General features: G+C 34.7%; 1 long non-coding RNA gene across 1 annotated transcript in view; it reads right to left on the bottom strand.

Annotated features, from left to right (window-relative positions):
* Positions 1 to 9,168: 9,168 nt before the first annotated feature.
* The window catches only part of LOC131482078 (uncharacterized), a 96,661-nt gene continuing 83,129 nt past the window's right edge, over positions 9,169 to 22,700 (bottom strand). The window contains exons 3-4 of the long non-coding RNA XR_009246752.1: positions 11,965 to 12,058; positions 9,169 to 9,630 (exon numbers count right to left, since the gene is read on the bottom strand). This is a non-coding gene — a long non-coding RNA (uncharacterized LOC131482078). The remainder of the gene's footprint in view (positions 9,631 to 11,964; positions 12,059 to 22,700) is intronic.

Genomic DNA, 22,700 nt, shown 5'->3' with positions numbered 1-22,700 from the left:
ATACTGCAGCTTGGTCAATCCCTGCAAAATTAAGTATACTGTTATGATTCAGCATCACCCTCCTTGGTATTTGCACAAAATATGTGAAAATGTATCTAAAACATAAGCCTGGACACAGCAATTTATAGCAACCTTATTTACAAATGCTCATAGCTTCTTGGCTTTTTGAATGGCCTCAAATGTAGTTGTTACAATTGCCGAAACTTAGAAGCTACCAAGAAGGCCTTCACTAAGTGAAGGGACAGATAAATTGTGGTACATTCAGAAAATGGAATATAATATATTGAAAATACAGATAGCTAGCAAATCAAAAACTTAGTAATACCTATCACTAAGTTAAGCCAATTTGCAAAGATTGCATATTGTATCTTGATTCTGAGTATATAACACTCTGAAAAAGCAAATTTGTGAGGCAAGTAGGTGAATTATTGCTAAAGGCTGGGAGTAATGACAGCAACAGATAGAGTATATAAGTTTTTTTAAAAAAAACAGTGAAATTGATCTGGATCCTATATAATGTCATTGTGTATTTTGTCGAAATTCTTGTATGGTGCTGCACCAATAATAATGGACATTGGGTGATTCTGATGTGCTAATGAAAACTCATAATATTTGACAAATGTATCAGTATGATCTGGGATTTTCCTAGTAGGAGAAGCTATGTGTTTATGGGGTGCAGAGGACAAAGGTTTATTATATATCTATGTGTTTGCCTCTACTTTGCTATGAACTTAAAAATTGCTCTAATATTTAAAAAAAAAAACAAGAACAGCAGACAATGTCTTGCTTGTGTTTTAATCTTTTTTATTTATTTATTTTCTAAGTTTGCTTACTTCCTGACTTCCACACCTCATCTCCAACCCCTTCCCCATAATGCAGCTGGACAGTCAATTCCATGAAAGCAAACTTAACACTTCTACTCCCTGAGGGTGTATCATGGGGTCAGAAATGTATTTACTATGAAATGAAAGCAATATAAGCTTAAGGGCCCTTCCCATGTACAAACTTCATGCTTATTTTTGTATTTGCACTTTTGTGTTACTTTTTAAGAGGAAACTAAAATTGCAGGCCCCGAAATTTGTATCTAATGCTACCTATAATCTTTATTTTTTTACTATTGCTGGTCATACCATCTCATTCATCATATGCTTTTTTGCTAGTGTTATTTCAATAGCCAAATGATCTTGCCTTCTTATGCTTCAAATTGCTAGTTCTAAACCTGTGGTCTTGTTTATAGCAGTGAGTTGCGTCCATTATTTTTATTAGAAGAGATTCAGGCTTGTATTTTCTCAAATATTTAGGGGGAAAAAAAAACACAGAGAGAGGGAGGGAGGAAGGGAAAGAGAGAGAGAGAGAGAGAGAGAGAGGGAGAGAGAGAGAGAGAGAGAGAAAGAGAGAAAGAGAGAGAGATTCAGGCTTGTCTTTTCTCAGATATTTAGGAAACACACACACACCCCTGTAAAACCACAGTGAAACAGCCCTGAAAATTCTTATTTCTCTCCAGCTACTGCCCTTTATGTTACAAACAGTTCCAAGCTAAGCATCTTAAAAATCATGAACCATTAAAATTTATGAATTTTGCCTTCCCCTATTAGTTACTAAAACTTTCTCCTAAGCCATCATGTATTTTCTGCCAAATCAAGTGTCTGTCAATCCTAGTCTGCTTCTGCTCTGTGTTCTGTGGGATTACTGATCTTTTTTAAAAAATTATAAATTTGTACTATTTGAAAGAGAAAAAGAGATGAGAGAGAGAGATTATCAGCTGAGAGAATGTACTGTCTGCTGGCTCACACCTGAAATGCCTGCACCACTTGCAGAAGGGGCACAGCAGAGCCAAGAACCAGGGTTTCAATCTCTGTCACCCAAATTACTTGAGCCATCTGCTCCCTCTCAGGCCATGCATTAGCAGGAACTTGAAGATGGAAGCAGAGTAATCACTCAAATCTAAGCTTTTAAATATGGAATTCTTGCCTCCTGAAGAAAATCTCAAGCATTGCACAAAATGCTCTCCCCTGATTTTTTCTTAAAATATTTTTCCAGTAATTTTTGTAACTCAGTAGAATTTGGATTTCCTCATGATAAATTGAGTGTTCTTTGGGTTTCTATCTCATCACTGAAACCTGAATTTTCTCCATACTGTGATTACAAATTACTGGGAAAAAAAGTAATTCATCCACGCTTATAATATCAAATAGCATTTATATGCTTGTTTATGTACTCATCCATTCTGAAGTTGAAGAGTACTAGATATAAAATTAGAACAAAAGTGATTTAGTCATTGACCTTTAATAAACTAACTCTACAAATAAATTGGTAATTAGAAATATGTGATTGTTATCATTTAGAAAATAAAACATATTGCCATCAGAAAGTATACAATAGTGAGACCTAATATGTAATGGTTTGCTTAAGGATATTATATTTGATCTGATAGTAGATATAGAAATAGGAGTTAGGATTATTTATTCCTAATAGTGTAGTCAAGGTTTAACTTGACTGCAAAATAGAGATTAACTTGCTGCAAAATATTCTGGGGCAGGATATAAACCTTTTAAACTTCTAGCTATGAAATAATGCATATTCTTTTGTAACAATAGCTGAATTTGACTTGTAGAATTGTCTTTCCTCTACTACAATGTTTTTGTGTGTGTCAAGGTGTTCTGTCTTTCCATTGTGAAGGAGTCTGTATGTAATCCAAGATACGTGAACCAGTTATAAAACTCAACCAATGGGGCTGGTGGTGGGGATGGGGAGCACAACAGCTCACTGGCTCAATCCTCACCTTGCAAGCACTGGAATACCATATGGGTATAATTCATGTCCTGGCAGTTCCACTTCCCATCCAGCTTCCTGTCTGTGGCCTGGGAAAGCAGGAGAGGATGGCCCAAAGCCTTGGGACACTGTTCTCATGTGGGAAACCTAGAAGCTCCTGGCTCCTGGCTTCAGCTCAGTGGATTGAGGATCTTGTCTCTCCTCTCTATAAATCTGATCTGCCTTTCCAATCAAAAAGAAAAAAGAAATAAGACCTCAACCATCATTTTCTAAATGTGAAACCTCCAAAAGTTAACAATTGCTGACATCTAAAATCTCTAAAGTCTAGAAATTCCAAAAGATCAAACTCCTGAAAATGTAAATCCTGAAAAGTAATTTTAAAATTTCTTTAATAACATTTACTTAAACATTCAAAATTTTATTTATAGATACATTAAAACATGGTAGAATATCTCATAGCCCACATTACACAATAGAATAGACAATAACATGTATTGTTGCAATCCTCACTCAGGTATACAAACACAACAGTCTTATTATCGTTAATAAGTATAAGTTGTGGTTAGTAAATATATGCAACCAGCTTTATAATTAGTGTCATAGAAAAAATAGACAGATCAGCTAAATCTTCTGAGATATTGATCAACAGCTGCCGTGAATCAACACCACATATGCAGTAAGCAAGAGCCAAGATTTCAAGAAAATGTATCTCTCACAAATGGAAATGTATAAAAAGGCATCTCTTAATTTATGAGGAAGTTTCAACACTTTGATGTACACATACTATGCTTTTATATAAACACAAAATCACAATAATGTACACTCATAGAGTCAAACCAAAACATTTCTAAAATGAGTTAAAACTTCTGAAATGTATTTTCACAGTTTATACTTCCAAAACTGAAAGTGGAGTGAAGGTGAAATACACAGCATTATCAATTCTAAAAATATATTGACAGTTTTAAATGATGGAAAAAATAATTTCAAAAATGTATCATACAAGAAACAGCATTTAGATTTTGGTGTTGTGGCCTTGCTGGTGAAACTACTGCATGCAATGCTTGTATTCCATAGAGGCAGCCAGTTCAAGTCCTCAATGCAGCACTGCTAACCCAGCTGCCTGCTAATGACTTAGGAAAGCAGAAGATGACCCAAGTGCTTGGGTTCCTGCTACCCATGTGGGAGTCTTACTTTAGAATTTGGATAAATTCTTACTTTTGAATTTGGCCTGATCCAGCTCTGGCAATGTGGACATATTGGGAGTGAATCAGTTGATGGAAGATATCTTTCCATCTCCACCCCCAGGCACTATAACACTTTTAAATAAATAAATATTTAAAAGAACGTGTGTTTTAGGAATTTATTTTGGGCAATAGTATAAAGTTTCCAGATTTTAAAATATTTTTCTTACTCTACAAAATGCAGCTATCCTATTTCAGATGAAAACATAGCCATCTATTTCCCAGAATTGGACTTATCTGACTTTTACAGTTTCTAATGAAAATTGCCATTTGGGGATTATACTTCCAAGATTTAAACCGTTTGATATTTTTTTTTATCAGAGAATGCTTCAGGTATCTACTTTTCAGAGATTTAAATTTTTGATCAACAGCATTCTTTCTCCCCACTATTTAAATTTTGAATGATTTAAAAGTAGTATTTATTTAGCCCAGTTTAATTTTAATTCCATATATTGAAATATCTAGTGATATTTCAATGGATCTAAGTGGAAAGTTGTATAGGGGTTTTGAATGGAAAAATTGTTGGTTGTGGGTGAAAGAAGGAAGAAGTAAAACATCATTAAAGACTAAGAAAAGGTATATCATGCAGCTCTTCAATCTAGAGCAAGGATTAAGCCTTTATCTTAAGATCACAGGGAATCATTTATTACCAAATATTTAAGCAGAAAACTTAGGTGAGTATATTCATATTTTTTAAATCTCTGTATTTCTAAAGTACAATGCAAGCACGAAGACCAAATAGTGGATCATTTAGCAAATAATTATGTTATGCTGGTGAAGGCTGAGATAGAGAAAACATGCATTTCAGAAGAATTTAGAGTTCAAATTGACAAATGTTTCTTCTGGGGGGCAAAGTCAGAGTAGTTTGCTAGGATGACTCTTAGGTTTCTTGAAACCACTAAACATCCAAGCTTTAGGAAATAGTGGCTTAAGTGCGTAATTTAGAGAATTTGATACTTGGAAATACTTTATCATGAAATAAAGAATAGTGCTTAACAATTGAATAAAGGTGTATTTTGAGTGAAGCATCAAATTTACTAAATTATATATGTTTTTATAACATCCCAGGGGTGTACAGCAAGCATTGACCTTGTGTTTCTGAAGCATAGGTAGCAGAAACATTATTGAGGATCATCTGCAACAAAGACTTCTAGAAGCTCCAGGTCCATGCAGCCTACTTCCCAACAAGCATTTCCACCTGGAGGCCTGCACAGCCTCTTGAATCCTGTTTTTTAAAAAGTTGAACTCTGCCTGTAAAGCTTAGAACTCTATTGCTTTTAATGAACTTCCTCACTATGCACAAGTTGCCACAGCCAATACCTGAGAATTGTGAATATTTATGTCTAAATATCCAATTTCAAAACCAATCAAGAAGTTCTCTTTTTAGCTTAAAACCATTTCTCAAATTAATTTTGGTTTTATGAAAGCACCATGCTATTTCTCTATTTTGTGCACTTACTAAGCATTTGTGAATAAAAAACTTTAAATTTCTTTTAGAAGCTAAATACATTCCAGTAGTGATATGCTTGGTCCTTTAATGCCAGTCATTATTCTCTGAGTTTTTAGCATTGTTAGAAGACTGCTGTATTTAAACTTAATGAAGCATTTATTCTCAGTCAAGAAGGTCATTGAGACAATACAATTCTATAAGCTTGTGGTGTGAAATCGGAGCAATAGATTTTATTTGGTGTGAGATTAGAAATTATTGAACATGCTTTGTGTTCATTAAGATTATTTTTGTCCTCTTGATACTTATAGATGCAGTAAAACATAAAAAATATAATATGCTTTCCTTGATCATTTCTGTGAACTTCAGTGTTAATGTGGTAGAGAAAAAAATAGCTCCCTAGACAAGGACGCGATGGTATTTGTAGTTATTAGATTGGTTTTTTCCATGTTCATTTATTTGTTTCTTTGAAAGAAGAGTGACAGGGAGAGGATGAGGGAGAAAGAATCCTTCCCTCCATAGGTTTGCTCCCCAAAAGCCCCCAAAACAGCCTGGCCAGACAAAAATATGGCAGATTGTATTGTATGAGATGTAAGAATGAACATTAATGGCACTGTAATATATTTGAATGCTTCGCATTTTAGAACTAGTGTTGAAGTACCTTCAGGTGACCGTGACTTTGTTTTAGCCATTCAGATAACAGAAATAATCAGTAAGTAAGCGAAAAGAGATACCAATAACACAGTCTCAGATGGTTAAGCTACTTCTGAGGACACTCCAACACATATCAGATATAAATTCCTGCCAAAGCATCGTGAGAAACAGTAGGTGGTGGCTCAGTACATCTGTTCCTGCCAGATCTCCAGATGGAGCTCCGGGATCCTGGCTTCAGCTTATCCCACTTCTGGTTATTGTGGGCATTTAGAGAGTGAATCAGCAGAAGGGAGAGCTCCCTTTCTCAATGTGTCTCTCTTTCACTCTGTCTCTCAAGCAGATGAAAATAAACATTTTAAAAGAAGTCATTAAGCATACCTTGCTCAGAAGCAGAAGCGATAATGATGAAAGTAACATATTTAGACTGGGAATGCAGTAGCCTTCCAAAAGAAGGCAACTTTCATACTGGTGTGATTATGGTAAGCAAAGGAAGAAAACCTAAAAATGAAATTTTACTTCAGACAAATTTTAGTTTCTTGCATGTCATTTTCTTATATGTTCAACATGTAGTCAATTTTTATAGTCAAAAGGTAAGAAATGTTTCACAATTATTGTTATAAAATGATTTTATGCCAATTTCAGTCTTTATTCTTTTATGTGTGTTAATTTGAGTACATAAATGCAGTTGGAGAAATCCCGTTTTAGTCAAATGATGGTAACTTCTTCAGGCTCTGCACATGGGATAGGGTTCCAAAGGCTTGCACCATCCTCCACTGCTTTCCTGGGCCAGAAGCTGAGAGCTGAGTCCTAGGTGGAGCACTGGGATATGAACCAGCACCCACAAGAGATGCTGATGCTCGCATATGGAGGATTAGCCTGTGAGCCACTGTGCTGGCCCCAGCAATAAAACCAAAATTGAACTTTTGAGTATAGTCACTCAAAAAAAAAATGACAAATACATTTTTTGTAAATAGCAAATAATTTCCTTGATTCAGTTTTTCTTTTTCAGTTTTACCAAGCACAAAGACTTAAAACATATTTCAATGTTACAGTTGTAAAGATTTTTTTAGTAAGCACAAAAGTATCTGCCTTCCCATAGGTTTCAGTTAGTTGTTTAGACTTTTTTAAAATACAGATAAAAACTCCAAGAGGTCCCAGAATAAAATGGAAGTAACAGGGCATTTCCCCCCCTTCTTTTTACAGTCACTGTGTGATGTCTATTCTATTATTTAAACACAGGAGTAACAAGTGCCACAGGAGTTGGAGACACAAACTGTGCCTGAAGCGATCCTGAATGGATCAGGACTGCTTTGAATTTCTTGAATGAGTGTGTATGTACTTTTAGGTAGAATATAAAGTTTATTAAAGTGTAACAAATGAAAATGTGCTCGTTTGAAAGTCACACATATTTTGGAACTTGATGGTAATTGCAGTGGCTGTGTGGCACTTATTTTGGCAATTATTTGACCTCTACATTCTGCAGCTTTGTACTACCTACACCGCAGAGATTTGTGTTGCCCTCTGTCCTGTTACACACAGTGAAGTCTCTGTTGAATCTTTATCTATTTCTTTGCAGTTTCCTTTTTTTTTTTCTAGCTCTGTGATACTTTTCTTTCCTTTAAATACAAAGCATAACATGTGTACCACAAGGCTGAAGCATCCTCTTTTGATTTTACTTATAGAAAATTCCTTTTGAAGTTTTAAGTCCCAGTATATGTCACTTAATTTGCTGCTCTTTTCAAATCTTCACAAGCAAAAGTAGATTTTTTCCTGTACTGCTCCAACATTTCATGCATACTGTAAACAGAATATTTGTCATCTTATTAAAATCTCTAAGTCAAAGTGCACAAACTTTTGATGTATCCTTTATTATTCTTAAAATCATGATTTTTTGACTATTAAATGAACAAGCCTGGATGGAAAGAACTATGTATAGTTTTTCTACAATTATCAGGTGTGTTCAGGTTATTTCATTTAAAGTAGACTGTTCAGCATGAAAACCTTGGTATCTAGGTCATAGCAAAGCATTTAGGTTATTTAAAAAAATATTGTCCCAGCAGGACAGTTGTGTTACTTAGAAATATTAGATTCAATCTTTGCCCTCAAACATAACACACTTCTCCAAAGAGTAGCATGTAATTAATTAGAAAATGCCACTAAGCAATAATAATCGTTAAAATAAAGCAATCAGAAAGCAAAACCAGCATCTTATTGTCACATAATACGAAGTAATTAATAAATAAATTTAAAAAATAAATTAAAAAAAAAAGCAAAACCAAGTATCTCCCAGAATGTTTGGTTTTGTTCTCCTTCAATAAATGATCACATTTGAAATGCTGTTTAACAATGTTCATGTGTAATATGGATTTTGATAAAGCTTTCTGATTATTTAAAAATGCAGATACCTCCATAGAACTTGTATTTGCCATGGCAGAACCATGACTGAACCATGGCTCAACAGCCTAACCATCCCCTGTGGTGCCAGCCTCCCATATGGGAGCTGTTTGTGTTCTGGCTGTTCCACTTGCAATTCAGCTCCCTGCTTATGGCCTAGGAAAGGCGTGGAGGATGGCCCAAAGCACCATGGGGTGGACCCAGAAGAGATTCCTGGCTCCTGGCTTTGGATTAACTCAGCTCTGGCTTTTGTATTTGGTTTGTCATACACATAGAATGAAAATATGAAAGATTTTTAAAACTAAGAAATGCTTTCAGATAAGAGTTAAAATAGACAATAAAATAGCATTGATCAAAATAAATCAGGATGATGTGAATTTTCTAATTTATTGTTGATCAAGCATCTGGTTAGTTCATGTTGTTGCATACGGATCAGCAGCAGCTCACTAACAGAGGAAACATTTATCAGTGGAACGCATTGGTGTTATTTTCTTGTACACCTTAAGTATTTTGAGGAGGCATTTTAGAGTCACACTTCCACATGCACACACATGCATGATATTCAATGATCTGAAATTTATAGCTGGTTGATATTTGCTAAATAAACAGTTCCTCATCAAAATTACTAAAACAATTTGAAAAAAAAATCACTTCTATAGAGTATGTTTCAGGGTACACAGATGAATGTGCTTGTCTTTGTATTTCTACCTGTATGCCTGTTACATTTTCTGGCTCTAAAATCCTGTTTTTCACAATGGAGACTGCAAATGAGAAAAGCACCCCTTTGTGCCTGGAAGCTTGATGCTGATCTGTCTCCATGCCTTCTTCATTCCTCACCCTAATCACATTCAAATTCTTCACTCTGTTCCAAGATCGGCTTGAGGACGATTTGGATTGAAATCAGATGAGCAATCCAGATGGTGTCTAACACTGCATCTCAGGTTTTGGCTGGACTCTGAATGCTGCTTACTCAGTAGCAGGGGAAAAGAGAAGAACTGCTAACAGATGACACCATTAGGACCAGTGTAGCTGAGACAGACTGACACCGTTACAGTGTTCTACAATCTGCTTTATTTCTGCGTGTTTCTAAGTTCATATTATTTACTAAGTTGTCCTTCGAACCTGTAACAACAGGAAGAGAGGTATAGAAAAACATACATTTTACTCTTCAAATTCCTATGAATCAGAAAGATTTTTAACAGAATTTTATATTGAATCACACAGTACTATAAGAGACATCAATTCTATGAAACTGTTAATCTTTGTTCACTCATTTACATCTATAACATGCATTTATCTTGCAATTTTGAAGACAAATGTTCTGTTTTATTGACCTCAATCAATTAAAGAAACGTATACAATATTAACTCAATGGTTGACTTGTTTCCTAAGAGTTATTTATCTGATTCACCACAGGTAATATTTTAAGGAAATGGGAGGCACACAGTCAGCACTCTGCCATAACTGGTAAAGCTGCCATCTGCAGCTGCCACCCATATAGCAGCCAGTAGTAATATCAGGTACTTAACTGCTGATGCAGATCCCTGCCAGTGTGCCTGGGAAAGCATCAGAGGGTGGCCCAAATTCTTGGTTCCTACACCTCCATGGGAGACCCACAAGAAGCTCCTTGTACTTAGCTTCAAATCAACTCAGCTCTAACTACTGCAGACACTTGGAGAGTAAACCAACAGGTGGAAGATTTTCCTCTTTGCCTCTCTCTTTGTGTCTCTGCATTTCAAAGTAATAAACACTTAAAAAAGAATGAGTATTTCAGAAGCGTTAGTTTTTTTAACAAAATTATGTTACATTTTTCTGTTGATTAGATTCATATGCATTAGGATTTTTGTTTTCCTTTAAATTTCAAACTTCAAATAAGTTTACTCCTCAAATAGAAGGAAAGAATAGGTCTATGCCAGGTTAAAGCCAGAAGATAGGTGGTTTGCCTAAGTCTTCCAATTGGGTGTAAGGGCCCAAGTACCTGGACTGTTGTCTGCTGCCTTCCCAAGCAAACTAACAGAGAGCTGGATCAGAAGTGGAGCATCCTGGATTCGACTCAGCAGCTATTTCAGACGCTGGCCCCATAAATTGTTTTAAGAGTTATTATCAAAATAAGAATTATGTAAACTTACATTTATTAGGTTCTACGTAACGCTGAGATTGTATTTTTCAATTGATGTTGCTAATTATGTGAATATTAGATAAACCTATTGCTTCTATTTTAATTTGCTGTAAATCTTGAAGTTTGATTTACCATCTTCATTAACATTTTCACATTATTTTGGACAGATTTTGTAGCAAGCTTTCAATGACATAAGAAATAAAAATTTCACACAGAAACTTAGCTTGTGAAAATACTGTTTTCATAGTATTTTTCATTTCCTTTTTCACTCATACCATGTTCATATAATTACAACGTGAATAATTAGGTCAATTATATGTATGAGGTAAAATTTTTATTTGCACCAAGCATAAATATGTATCTATATTTTTACAACAGATATTAAAGTATAATTAAAGAAGTATCTTTCCAAAATTAATCACTATAAAACTAAAATTATTATCACAAATTTACTTTCAAAGATTGTGTTTCCATGAAGCTAATATAATTAAGAAAGCATACGTCTTTAAATAAAAAATAGGGGACATTTGTATCTAATTAGTTCAATTATATTAAAATACTGGTCTGAAAATTTATACAGAAAGGCAAAAAGCTCACAAAAATCAACAAAATATGGGAAAAGAGTAAGAAGACTGATGTTAACAGTTTCAGGACTCAGTACAGCCATTGGCAACCTCCTGTGACTGTTTACACAACCTGCAGTGCTGGCACATCACTTGGGCTCCGGGTCATGTCCTCCTTTCTCTGGTTTGTGTCCAGCGCCCTGCTAATGCACCAAGAAAGCAGTGGATGATGACCCTACTATCTGGGCCCCTTCATCCACGTGGGAGACCCAGTGGAGTCCCTGGCTCTTGACTTTGGCCTGGCCCTGCCCTAGTTGTTGCAACGATCTGGCAAGTGAACCAGTGATGGAGGATCTTTCTCTGTGTTTCTCTTTTGTGCTTGCTGTCATTCACTCATTCACAGTGTCTCTCTTGCTCTCATTCTCATGTTCTCATCCTGAGTTTTTTTCATAACTCTTGTCTTTCAAACATCTTAAAGAGACTCTATAAAATATAATAATCAAGATAGGTTCTTTTGGCAAGAAACATTAAAAAGAATCAATGGAATAAACTATCTAACCAAGATATACAACAATACATATATAATCATCTGATCTTTGACCAAGCAGGAAAAGAAATTCCACAGGCAAAGAAAGGATATCCCTTTAAACAAAGGGTACTGGTCCAATGTATATCCAGCTAACAAATACATCTACACATAGATTTCAAACCTTTAACAAAATTAGTTCGAAATACATCATCAATCAAAATGCAAATGCAAAACTCTAAAAATACCCAGAGAGAACACAGGCGAAAATGTAGGTGCTGACTCTCACAGGACTCGATCTGAGGTTTGAAAATGATGACTTAAATACGTAAAAATCACGACCTATGAAATAAAAAAAAAAAGTTAAACCTCATTAAAATGACAACATCTGCCTTGCAAAAGATATCCTTAGGAGAATGAGAAGACAAGCCATTGGCTAAGACAAAAATGGCATAGAATACTAACCACCATTCAACAGCAGAGCTCTACTTGCACAGTTATAAAATGAGTACATGATCTGCAAATATACAGATGGCAAACACATGTGTAAGATGCTCATCATCATACTCTCCAGCTAATTGCAAATTAGAACATCAAGGAGATATGCCTGAACACCTATTAGAGTGGCTACAGTCCAAACTGTTAACAACACCAAATGTTGTGATGATGTGGAATGACAGTTTTCTTTCGTTTGCAGATGGGAATGCCAACTATACTGACACACTGGAAGACAGTCTGTCATTATTTCCTAAAATGAAACATATTCTATAACCCAGAAAGTGTGATCCTTGGTATTTTAACTAAATTAGTTGAAAACTCGTATCTCACAAAAACTTTGTTAATGTTTATGGCATCTTTGTTCCACATTGTTAAAATTTGGAGAAAAATGAAATCTTTTTAACAGTTAAATGAAAAAAATAAAATGAGGTATACCAAACAAGCCAATCAAAAAGGCTACCTACCATGTGATTTCAACTGCATTGTGGGAAAGATAAAACTATGGAGACAGTGAAGTTTTTTTTTTTTTTTCTGGAGTTTTTTCCTGGAGATTAGTCAATGGATAAGAAGATAAAAGAAGGAATACAGTGCACTTTTAGAGTACAAAAATCTATAACTTCTGTTGTATTGGTAAATACATGCACAGAATGTAGAACACAGTCTACCTTAATGTTAGCAACTCATTAATGAGAATAAACATTCTACATTAATGAAATGTGATGATAATAATATTGGAAATGGTACATTGTATTGAGAGATGAGGAATGGGATATGAGAATGTATATGAAAACACTATACTTCCTGCTCAATTTTTCTGCAAACATAAATGTTTTCTTTAAAATGTATATTTTTAGGGCTAGAGTTATCGTGTAACTGGTTAAGCAACCTCCTTTATCCCATATGGGCACTAGTTAAAGTCCTAGCTGCTGTCGTTTCTGGTCCACTTCCTTGCTAGTTCTCCTAGGAAATTAGGAGAGTGTCATTGAATATCATAGAGTATCACTGATTTTATTTATCATTGATTTTCCTACAGAGCAAAACTCCTGGAGAGAATTACCTAGATTTATAATTGATATCTCAGTGTTTTTCTCTCTAACTCATTCTGTTACCAACACTTAAGCAAAGCTGTTATTATCAAATCATTGCAAGTATCAGTTGCATTCTAACATCCATTGAGCAATTTTCAGGCCACATCTGAAAACTCTGATACGGACACCCACTCCCAGTTATCTGAAAGACTTTCCTCTCTTCCCACAAATTTCTGTATTTCTTGTTCCCTCACTGAATTGTCCCCTTCAGGCTCATGTGCTGTTGCTTCCTCATTGCTTTGACCTCTGAATGTTAACAGAGCCATAGAGATATGCCTTTACACTTCTTCCCACACTTCACATTCATTCATTCATAAGATGAACTTTAGATTTTATCTAAAAGCTAATATTCCAAAAGTAAATCTCCTGTGGAGGACCTCAACTTGAGCCATCTTCTTGCCGTTCTTCCTAGGGCATGAACAGTGAGCCATATAGAAAGATATGATGTAGGGCAGCCGGGACACCATGCCCCTATGGGATGGTAGTACCAAGGTGGCAGTTTTGTCTGCTATGCCAGAATGCTGGTGTCTAATATATATATATAATCAACATTAATATATAATATTATTTCTACCATATGCAGTTAATAATAATAGTACTATTATTCTAGAAGTTCTATTAATTATAGTTATTCTATTATTCTGTTATATATGTATATATATATATATTACCAATTTGGATAATAACAGTTCTTCCATATGAAGCTTATGATTATTTATTTAATCCTAATGTAATTCATTATTCAGGACCTCATTTCTGAAAAACACATTTATCTGTTTAAGTTTTTACTCAATATTTTCTTTCTTATCATATCCTAGACTAAATTCTTTCTTCCCCCAAACCTACTCTTCTTCATACACTTTTCATCTCATGCTTGTTACAGTTTTAATTACCCGAGTCCAAGATAAAACACCATTCTTTGAGCTCTCTCTTTTTTCAGATTGTTTTTGTCAACAGACTATCTTCAATGTCATTTACTCTTTAGATATTAGAAATATGTACATTTCTCATCATATCTATTTGTTACTTTCTGTTGTTTCTGCGGTTGGACCATCTTTTCCTGTTTAGGTGAATGAAGCAAGACCCAAACTGGCCCTTCTATTTCTGCAACTGTCTCATTACAATCTATTTTTAATGTGATCTCTCTCAAAAGTGAAAGTTGCTTTGCTGACATTGAACAATAAACTTATACTAGAACAAAGCAATGTAGATGCTGTGTCAGTCATATATGTCATTTTGTATGTCATAATAGCCAACTTTTTTAAAAAGGAAGAAAATTACTCTTAATACATTTTCTTTAGCCTATCATATATCAAATACTGTAAATTTAACCTGTAGTCCATTTAAGTAGTGTTGGAGTATTTATTATTACTCTTTTCTTTTGTAAAGTTTATTTATTTGAAAAGCAAAAAATATGAAGAGGGGAACTACAAAAAAACGAAGGAAAAATAGATACAACCACAGAGTTAGAGAAAGCGAGCACTTCCAGAGGCTGGCAGCCTCCCCAGATAGTCAAAACAGCCAGGGTTGGTTTGGATTGAAATCAGGTGTTAGGAATTCCATCCGACCTCCTGCATGAATAACAGGGGAACCAAGTATTTGGGCCTCATCTACTATTTTCCCAGGCTGTTAGCAAGAAGCAGAATCAGAAGCAAAGCAGCCAGGCCTCAAACATAAACTATGAAAAAAGGTACCGGCATTGCAAACAGCAGTTTGGTTCATTGTGTCACAATACTGAAGGCCTTTCCATATTTCATAAAACGTCTTCAACATCTGGTAATATATATGGAACATTCTGGAAATATGCTTGATGTATATGTTTGTCTACTGCTAAGTAACTATCCACCTTGAAATATAGTGACTTAAAATAGAGATCACCAAGTTCTTCATGAAAATGGCCAGAGGGAAATGTTTTAGCAGTTATAGATCACATAGTCTCTATTGAAACTAATAGATACTTTCTTTGTGGTGCAGAAACAGCTACAGGTAACTGAAAAACAAGTAGGGCTGCTCCTTTAAAAAAAAAAAAAAAAAACTTCATCAATGAAAGAAAGGGTGGGCAGCCAAACTATAGGCACTTGTTGCCAAAGTTTAAAACCAAATTCAACAAAATTCCTTAGTCTGTGGATCACATGTATAGATCTGCTTATCTAGGCTAGGTTTAGCTGGTTTCCCTCAAGTTCTCATTTTCTGAGGTCAGCTGCAAGATTGGCTAGGCCAACCTGACTTCCCTGTTATGCTTGGTGTATGACTGGTGGTTGACTGAGGCAATATGAGAAACTAGGCCAAATGGGTTTCATCATCCAACAGTAAAACTAAGGAATATTCTTGTGGAGACCTGGCAGTATTCAGGAAAGAAAGTGAAAAGTAAGCAAAGCTTTTCAAAATCACCTGCAATGGTAAAAATATGTCACGAGATCACCCTACCATTTTACAGCACGATGTTAAATTTACTCCTATAAGAAGGAGCTGCAGAGCTCAAATCAAAGTGCTATGAACAAAGAGAAAAATAGCAGGTGCTTCTGCAACCGTTCTATCATATTACAGATTTTATATATTAAGCCTAACAAACTATCTTTGTGAAATGCTTCATTATTACAAATGCTTTTTATCTGAAGCAAATCAATATGTATGAGCCCATGACATTTTCTATTTATAACAGTTATAATTAGCTATCCTTAGCTGACAAGATTGTTGGAATTTGGTTGCTAATAGGCTTTGCCAAAACCTGCAGGTATCCATATTCTTGCTTTCTACTGCCCTCCTATTATTTCATGCATCAGAACTTTGTGAACATTTGTTAAATCATTCCAATTTATAATTTTAGCTAAATATTCTTGTAATTCCTATTTCATTATTTATATAATGATGTCTGATACACATCTCTCATCTGGGTATGTGAGTTGAGGCTCATATTCTAGGGAGAATGCTGAGATTTCCAAACTCCTGATAACAAATGGTTCCAGATTTAGTTTCTAGTGTTAAATATCATCCTGATGCCTTTTATGGTAGTGGTACCCTAGAGGTAGTGATTCCGTCAAATATTTTATTACCTGCTTATCTCTGTTTGCTTCACCAGACTGTTTGGAAAATGCAAGCAGATGGAGCTAGCCAGAAATGTAGTTCATTGAGATAGTTACTTACCCATTATAGCCTAATAGATCTGAACAGGCAGTACAGAAAGAATTGTTCTGTTTTGTTTTGTTTTTATGGCGACAGTTGTTTTTTTACACACTGACTGTCTAAGCCACATAAAGAAGAAACTATTCTCTAAGGAGAACTTACTTTCAATATGAATACATTTCATAAAATTTTGTTTTCTAAAAAATTTAAATTTCATTCAGGTGAAAATTACTAAATATGTCTAAGTGAAAAATATACAAGTTAATTAATTAGAAAGTGTACGAGACTTCATGCCACACTGGAAGTAAAAACATGAAATAAAATTAGTTAGTAATTATACAAATAACTACATCTCATCAAGGATATTTTTCTCAATTATTTAAAATTTTTGAAACAACTTCCCAGAAAATTGTCACATTCCTCCTTATAATTTTTTTTCTGAGTTAAATAGATATCCCTTGACTGGGTGAATTAACAATGCCATAATGAATTTTATTTTTACTTGAGTGTCTTCAAAAAGAATGATTAGTATCACAAATATTTATGGCAACACAGAATGAATTTATTCTGTAGATAATTCTGGCTAAAGGTGAATATTGTTGGAAGATAGTTCTTAGATAAAACACATAATGAAATGCATTAAATTATAATTTTATTCTAAGAGCATGTGTATATGAAGGAAATTATTTTAGTTTTTATGAGCTGCATCACTACAAATGAAGAAAGTTTATATTAAGGAATTTGTCCAAATTATGAATGGTTTAACCTCTGAAGAACATAAGCTTCCCAATTATTCTTCACTTTGGAAGCTGGCACATATTGTATTCATAAGTTATTTTCACAATTTTAGATGAGAAAATGTCGTGCTCCTGAGGTGACATGTTTCCTTCTGGCTATTTTTCTTATAATTAATTTATATCACAATGAATTATGATTCCGGCTTTTAGGTTTCCTCACTTCATGTAAAATAATGCTACCTATTGAGACAAGTTAATTGAATAAATTGATACATAGTGTTATAGCCAGGTCTAATGGAATACAGTCATGAAAAACTCACTGTTCCATAGCAATGATCACTCTCACTTGCTTTACAGACTTGAAGAAAAGTTCTCTCAAGTGCTAGTTATTTTATTTCATTTTAAAGCGATTTGTGTGTATTTCTTTGAATGTAAGAATTACAGAGACCAGAGACGGAGAGAGAAAGAGAGAGAGAGAGAATGAATCTTTTCTCTGTCTGTTGTTTCCCCACACATCTGCAATAGTCAGGGTAAGCCAGGTCAAATCTAAGACCGGGGCTTCTTCAGGATTTACCAAATGGGTGGCAGTGGTCCAGGCACTTGGGACATTTGCTGCTGCTTGTCTTAGGCCATTTACAGGGAGCTGGATCGGACGTGGAGCAGTCAGGACACAAACCAGTGCACATTCGGGATGCTACTATTGCAGGCATTGGATTTACCAACTACATCAGAATGGATGCCCCAATCATTATCTTAGTGTACAATTTCTATTGTCTTTGGATAGCTTTATGGACTCTGTTTAAAACTCTTTTATTGGCTTGGCTTGGGATATTTAATCACTCCCTGACTGAGTGAACACAAATCAAAAGCCTCAGGATAAAACAAAGGAAAGTAGTGCATCCTATATCACATCATTGCTGACCTGTTACATTCATTAACAATAAAACAAGTGAGAAGAATTTATTTCCTTAATCTTGTCTTTGTATGATTTCTTCTGGTTTCCATAATTTTAAGCCCTGTGAAGCTGAAGATTAATGGATCTGAACTCAGTCTACAGAAATTGCAAATACATTACTCAAAACTGAGTAAAGATGTAGGAAAAATGATTCTTCACTGCTTGTGAAGCAAAGAAGACAACAAACAGAGAAAGATGTCATTAAAGTGAGCTAAAGATAGGGATTATAGACAGAGATAATAGCAGGAATCTTGTCTATATTCACCTCACTCCCAAAGAGGTGTGCTAATAGCATACAGGCAACTGTATTACCATTTATAACTCCCACAGCTTCGGCTGTTGCAACTGTTTGGGGAATGAATCTTCCTCTCTGTCTCTCCTCCTCTCTGTTTATCTGCCTTTCCAATAAAAATAAACAAATAAATAAATAAATCTTTAAAAAAATTTAGCATGGTTTCTATGGTCCAAACATTTTTATTAATGAGTAAAATTTGTTTCTTATAATTAACTTTAATATACCAATAGCCAAGGATATAGATTTGGGTAAATTTTTTCAACTCAGATTTACATATTGGCTTGATGAACACTGAATAAAACGTGTATGGTTCATATAAAGATTTTATTCTTCTATATATACTTAAATATACTATATATTTTTAAAATTCCTTGAATCAATTACTTTGTATACAAGAAAATGATTTCACTCAGAATTGCTATCATAGAAATGATGTTAGGGTTCAACAATGCTAAGCATTTTTGTGTATGTTTCGTTGTGGCATACATCATTTAAAATTTGTTTACAATGCTTAGTGTTGCATGGTTCTAGAGCAAAGCACAAAAACTAGATTGTAGGCACTTTCCTGAATATTCTGATGTTGTAAATGGAGAAGTTAATGATTTAGATTAAGGTTGCCCATTTTAAATCTCAAAGATATTTTTCAACTATCCATTAGTGTATTTATCCAGTGTGAGCTTCATGTCTGTCAGTATTTGAATGATTGTAAGACAATCTTGTTGGTTCCTGAGCTATGCCATGAACTTTTCCATTTCAGTGGCTACTCATTACTCCTTTTTACTCAGGGTTCTCTCCAGGTGAGACTCTCCTTCAGGGTCCACTCAATTACCAGCATTGCTATTAGTCTTTCTGTAATTTCCTTTCCTAGAACTAATTGTTGCTAGTAGTTTGCTTCCACAAAACCTTGTACTTAACCTCTATTAAACAAACATTTCACAAGTTTATAATTATTTCCTTAGGTATTTCTCTCTCCATGAGTTTGTGTTTTGGAGAGAAGGTCTAATGCTCAGAGATTTTATATCCGCAGCACAAAGTTTATCACCAGACACACAATGATTACCTAATGTGTATTTACTGAATAAATGTGTATCTAATCAGTCAAAATACTGGATCCATCCATGACTCAAGGCCAGAATTCATGATCATTCTGTGACAAAGAAAGGCCATTTATGTACACTCTGGCAACACAGGATTATATTGATGGATTGTAGTTCTTAGTTTTGTTTTTTGTCTTGTTTTGTTTTTGTTTGTTTGTTTATGTGAACCAGTTGACCTGGACTGCAAATAAAGTAAATACTACTTGCTGGCTTTCTTGTGTGTATCACACTAACAAGCACTCAGAAATAAAAGGCATGACACTTTCTCCAAGTTAATGAAGATAATTCAGTGCAGAAGATTGTACATTTTATGGCTCTAAAGTCATTGATTTAACACCCCAAATAAAACTGCAGTTAAAACTGTAATTTAGATAGCACAGAGCTCTTTGTGTGAGCCTTACAGGTAAAAACTTATCAGAGGAGTTTATAAATCTCTTTCTCTAAGGTGTTTTCACTTGTGTGTTCTCTGTAAGAGCATTTATTGAATTAATATTATGGCTATTCTTGTGGTCTGATACATTACCAATATCTTCATTATATCCTAACACTTGATTTTCTATGCAGCATATATACATGCTAAATATGCTTTTCTGGAGGCTTTTTTAAATGAATACAAATGCATTACTGCATTTAGTCAAGAACCTTCTCTTAGTCATTTGCATTGAGAATGTTTTACAGTTCCACATTTTTGGCAGAATCACTGACTCTTCATCTAACTCCAGGGCAGTCACATAACTTGCCTATCTAAAGTTACTTCAATTAGAATGAAAGTTGTGCTGTAAAAATTCAGAAATTAAAAAGTGTTCGTAAAGTAAAACCCTTTTACAACAGTTTCATGCAAAAGAAAAATTAAGTCTTCTAAGATTTAAGTCAGCTATACTTTCTTGCTAGCAATATCAAGCCAAGTCTTTCTCTATAGGTTCCCAGTTAGCGTTGCTTGTTCACTACCAGATTCCAATCTTTAGCTTCTGTTTCTGGCATGAGCTAAAGGTAAAAACACAATAAAGATGTTCTGAAATGGAGCAATTATTCACCACCCACCTGTTTACACAAAAAATAAAAGGTTTATCATCTGTCCTACATCAGCTCATCGATTCAGAGTCCTCCATTCCATTAATACAGCTTTTCCCCCCATTTTAAAATATAAATTTGCAACTAGTTTTTTAGCTACTAATGAATACCAATTGAAAACACTTTTGAGAAAATAGCCTCACGATTTCCAAAAAAAGATAATAATTGTAAAACAACAGCATTTGTGTTGATCACTTGTGCTATGCAAATGTCCAGAGGAAAGAACATTGCTAACTTCCCTTGAGAGAAAATCGTAGAGACTGCAGTACTTGGTGACTCCTATTCATGTGACACACCTGGGTTGAGCTTTGCTTCTGTCTTGAGGGGGCTCAGGTCTTAGGGGCATTTGTAGATGAACCAGCAGAGTCAAATCTCTCTCCCTCTCTCCCTATCCTCTATCCTCTTCCTCTTTCTCCTCTCTCTCTCTCTGTCTTTCTGAAAAGGCAGGTTTACAGAAAGGAGAAACAAAGATCTGTATCTGTTGACTCGTTTGCCAAACAGCGGGAATGGCTGGAGCTGAGCTGATCTGACCCAGGAGTTCATTTGCTATTCTAGAAAAATGTTGAAGTATGGTGATCAGTGAATCTGTGTTGTTTTCTAATATTAATCTATAATTAGTATCTCATGTTTAAATGAGTGTTGTGTTCTTTTGACTCATGGTTTATTTTAAAAATTATTGTACTTTTTACAATGTATTAGAACAACTCAGAATTTCTGCTTGTTTGTCCCAGTAGCCTGTAGCCCCAAATTAGTGGTTAATTTCAGTTTCCTGAAAGGAAGAATTTCACATTAACTGATAATCCAAAAGTTCATTTATTTCATTAACATATTTTAGATAAGCTCTTGTGTAATTGCCATCACGTGACGAAATAATTCATTTTCCTATAGTATAATAAAATATATATTCTTTTTAGTGAACATGTTCAAAATTTTGAAGCGAAAAATTATCTTTTGACAGAAGTATAAATATTCCCCCAGATCTGTGCCTTTTTAGAAATAAAATTTTGTATAAAAAATGACATTTTCACTATTGAGTTATTTGTAAATCTGTATGCTGTGATAAAGGGTTAGTAAAGACGCTGGCAGTTTTCTATGTTGTGAACCGAATGGTTGTGTCCTCATATTCATCTGTAAAAATCCTCCTCATCAATGTCTTTGTTGTTTGGACATGAGCCCTCCTGGACTCAGTTCATGTCCTTCCCAAAGAGACACCAGCGAGATTTCCAGCCCTCTTTCTGCCAAGTGAGGATACATGGAGTGGTACCCCTGCAGTGCAGAACCAGCCACTAAGCATTGCTAATGCCCTAATCTTGGAGTCTTAGCACAATGAGAATAAAGAGAAATAAATTTCTGTTGTCCACAAGACACATAGTCCACAATATTTTTGTAGAAGCCCAAGCTGACAAACATTAAATTATTATTGTTAATCGTAAGTTAAACTTCACACATGCTCTCCTTTACTTTCCTCATTCTATGCTATTTACACCATGGAATTATAGGCATGTGGATTCTTGTTTGGTCTCATTAAATATCAGCACAGAACATCTACCTTGATGAGAAAAAATCTCTGAAACTGTTAAATAGTTATTGAAATAAAAACTCTCATTTAGTGAAATCTTTAAAAAGTATTAACAGAGGGTGTATTCGCAAGTATTAGTGCAACTTTTATATCCGTTTAGAAAAAAAAGTAAAAGTCTATTTTCACTTAACATTATTAGAAGTGATCAATTCATTGATATTGTAACTACTGAACATGTCTTCCTTTGTGCACTGTATCTGCAAGAATAACCACACATTAACAGCTCGTTCAAGCAGATGTGGACGTAAACACTTCAGAAGCCAACTTCCAGAAGTTGACTAAAACAGACAGCAGATAAGCAAGGGATTTATCACCATTAGCTAGAAAAAAAAAATCTAGCTTTGTATTAAAGATACCTCCAATGAACCAGTCTGAGTATGCTAGAATTCTCCAATTCCCACTTCTCCTTTTTTTCTATGAGTCAGTGAAGAATTTATTAAGAGAAAAGAAACTATTTTGAAAAAATGAAAATTTGAAAAAATATCAAAATCCATGGGTTGCAGCAAAAACAGTGTTGAAAAGGTTATTGGTCTTATACTTT

This window comes from Ochotona princeps, chromosome 15, assembly GCF_030435755.1.
Source record: "Ochotona princeps isolate mOchPri1 chromosome 15, mOchPri1.hap1, whole genome shotgun sequence".
Classification (NCBI taxonomy): Eukaryota; Metazoa; Chordata; class Mammalia; order Lagomorpha; family Ochotonidae; genus Ochotona; species Ochotona princeps.
This window is presented reverse-complemented; position numbering and strand designations above follow the sequence as displayed.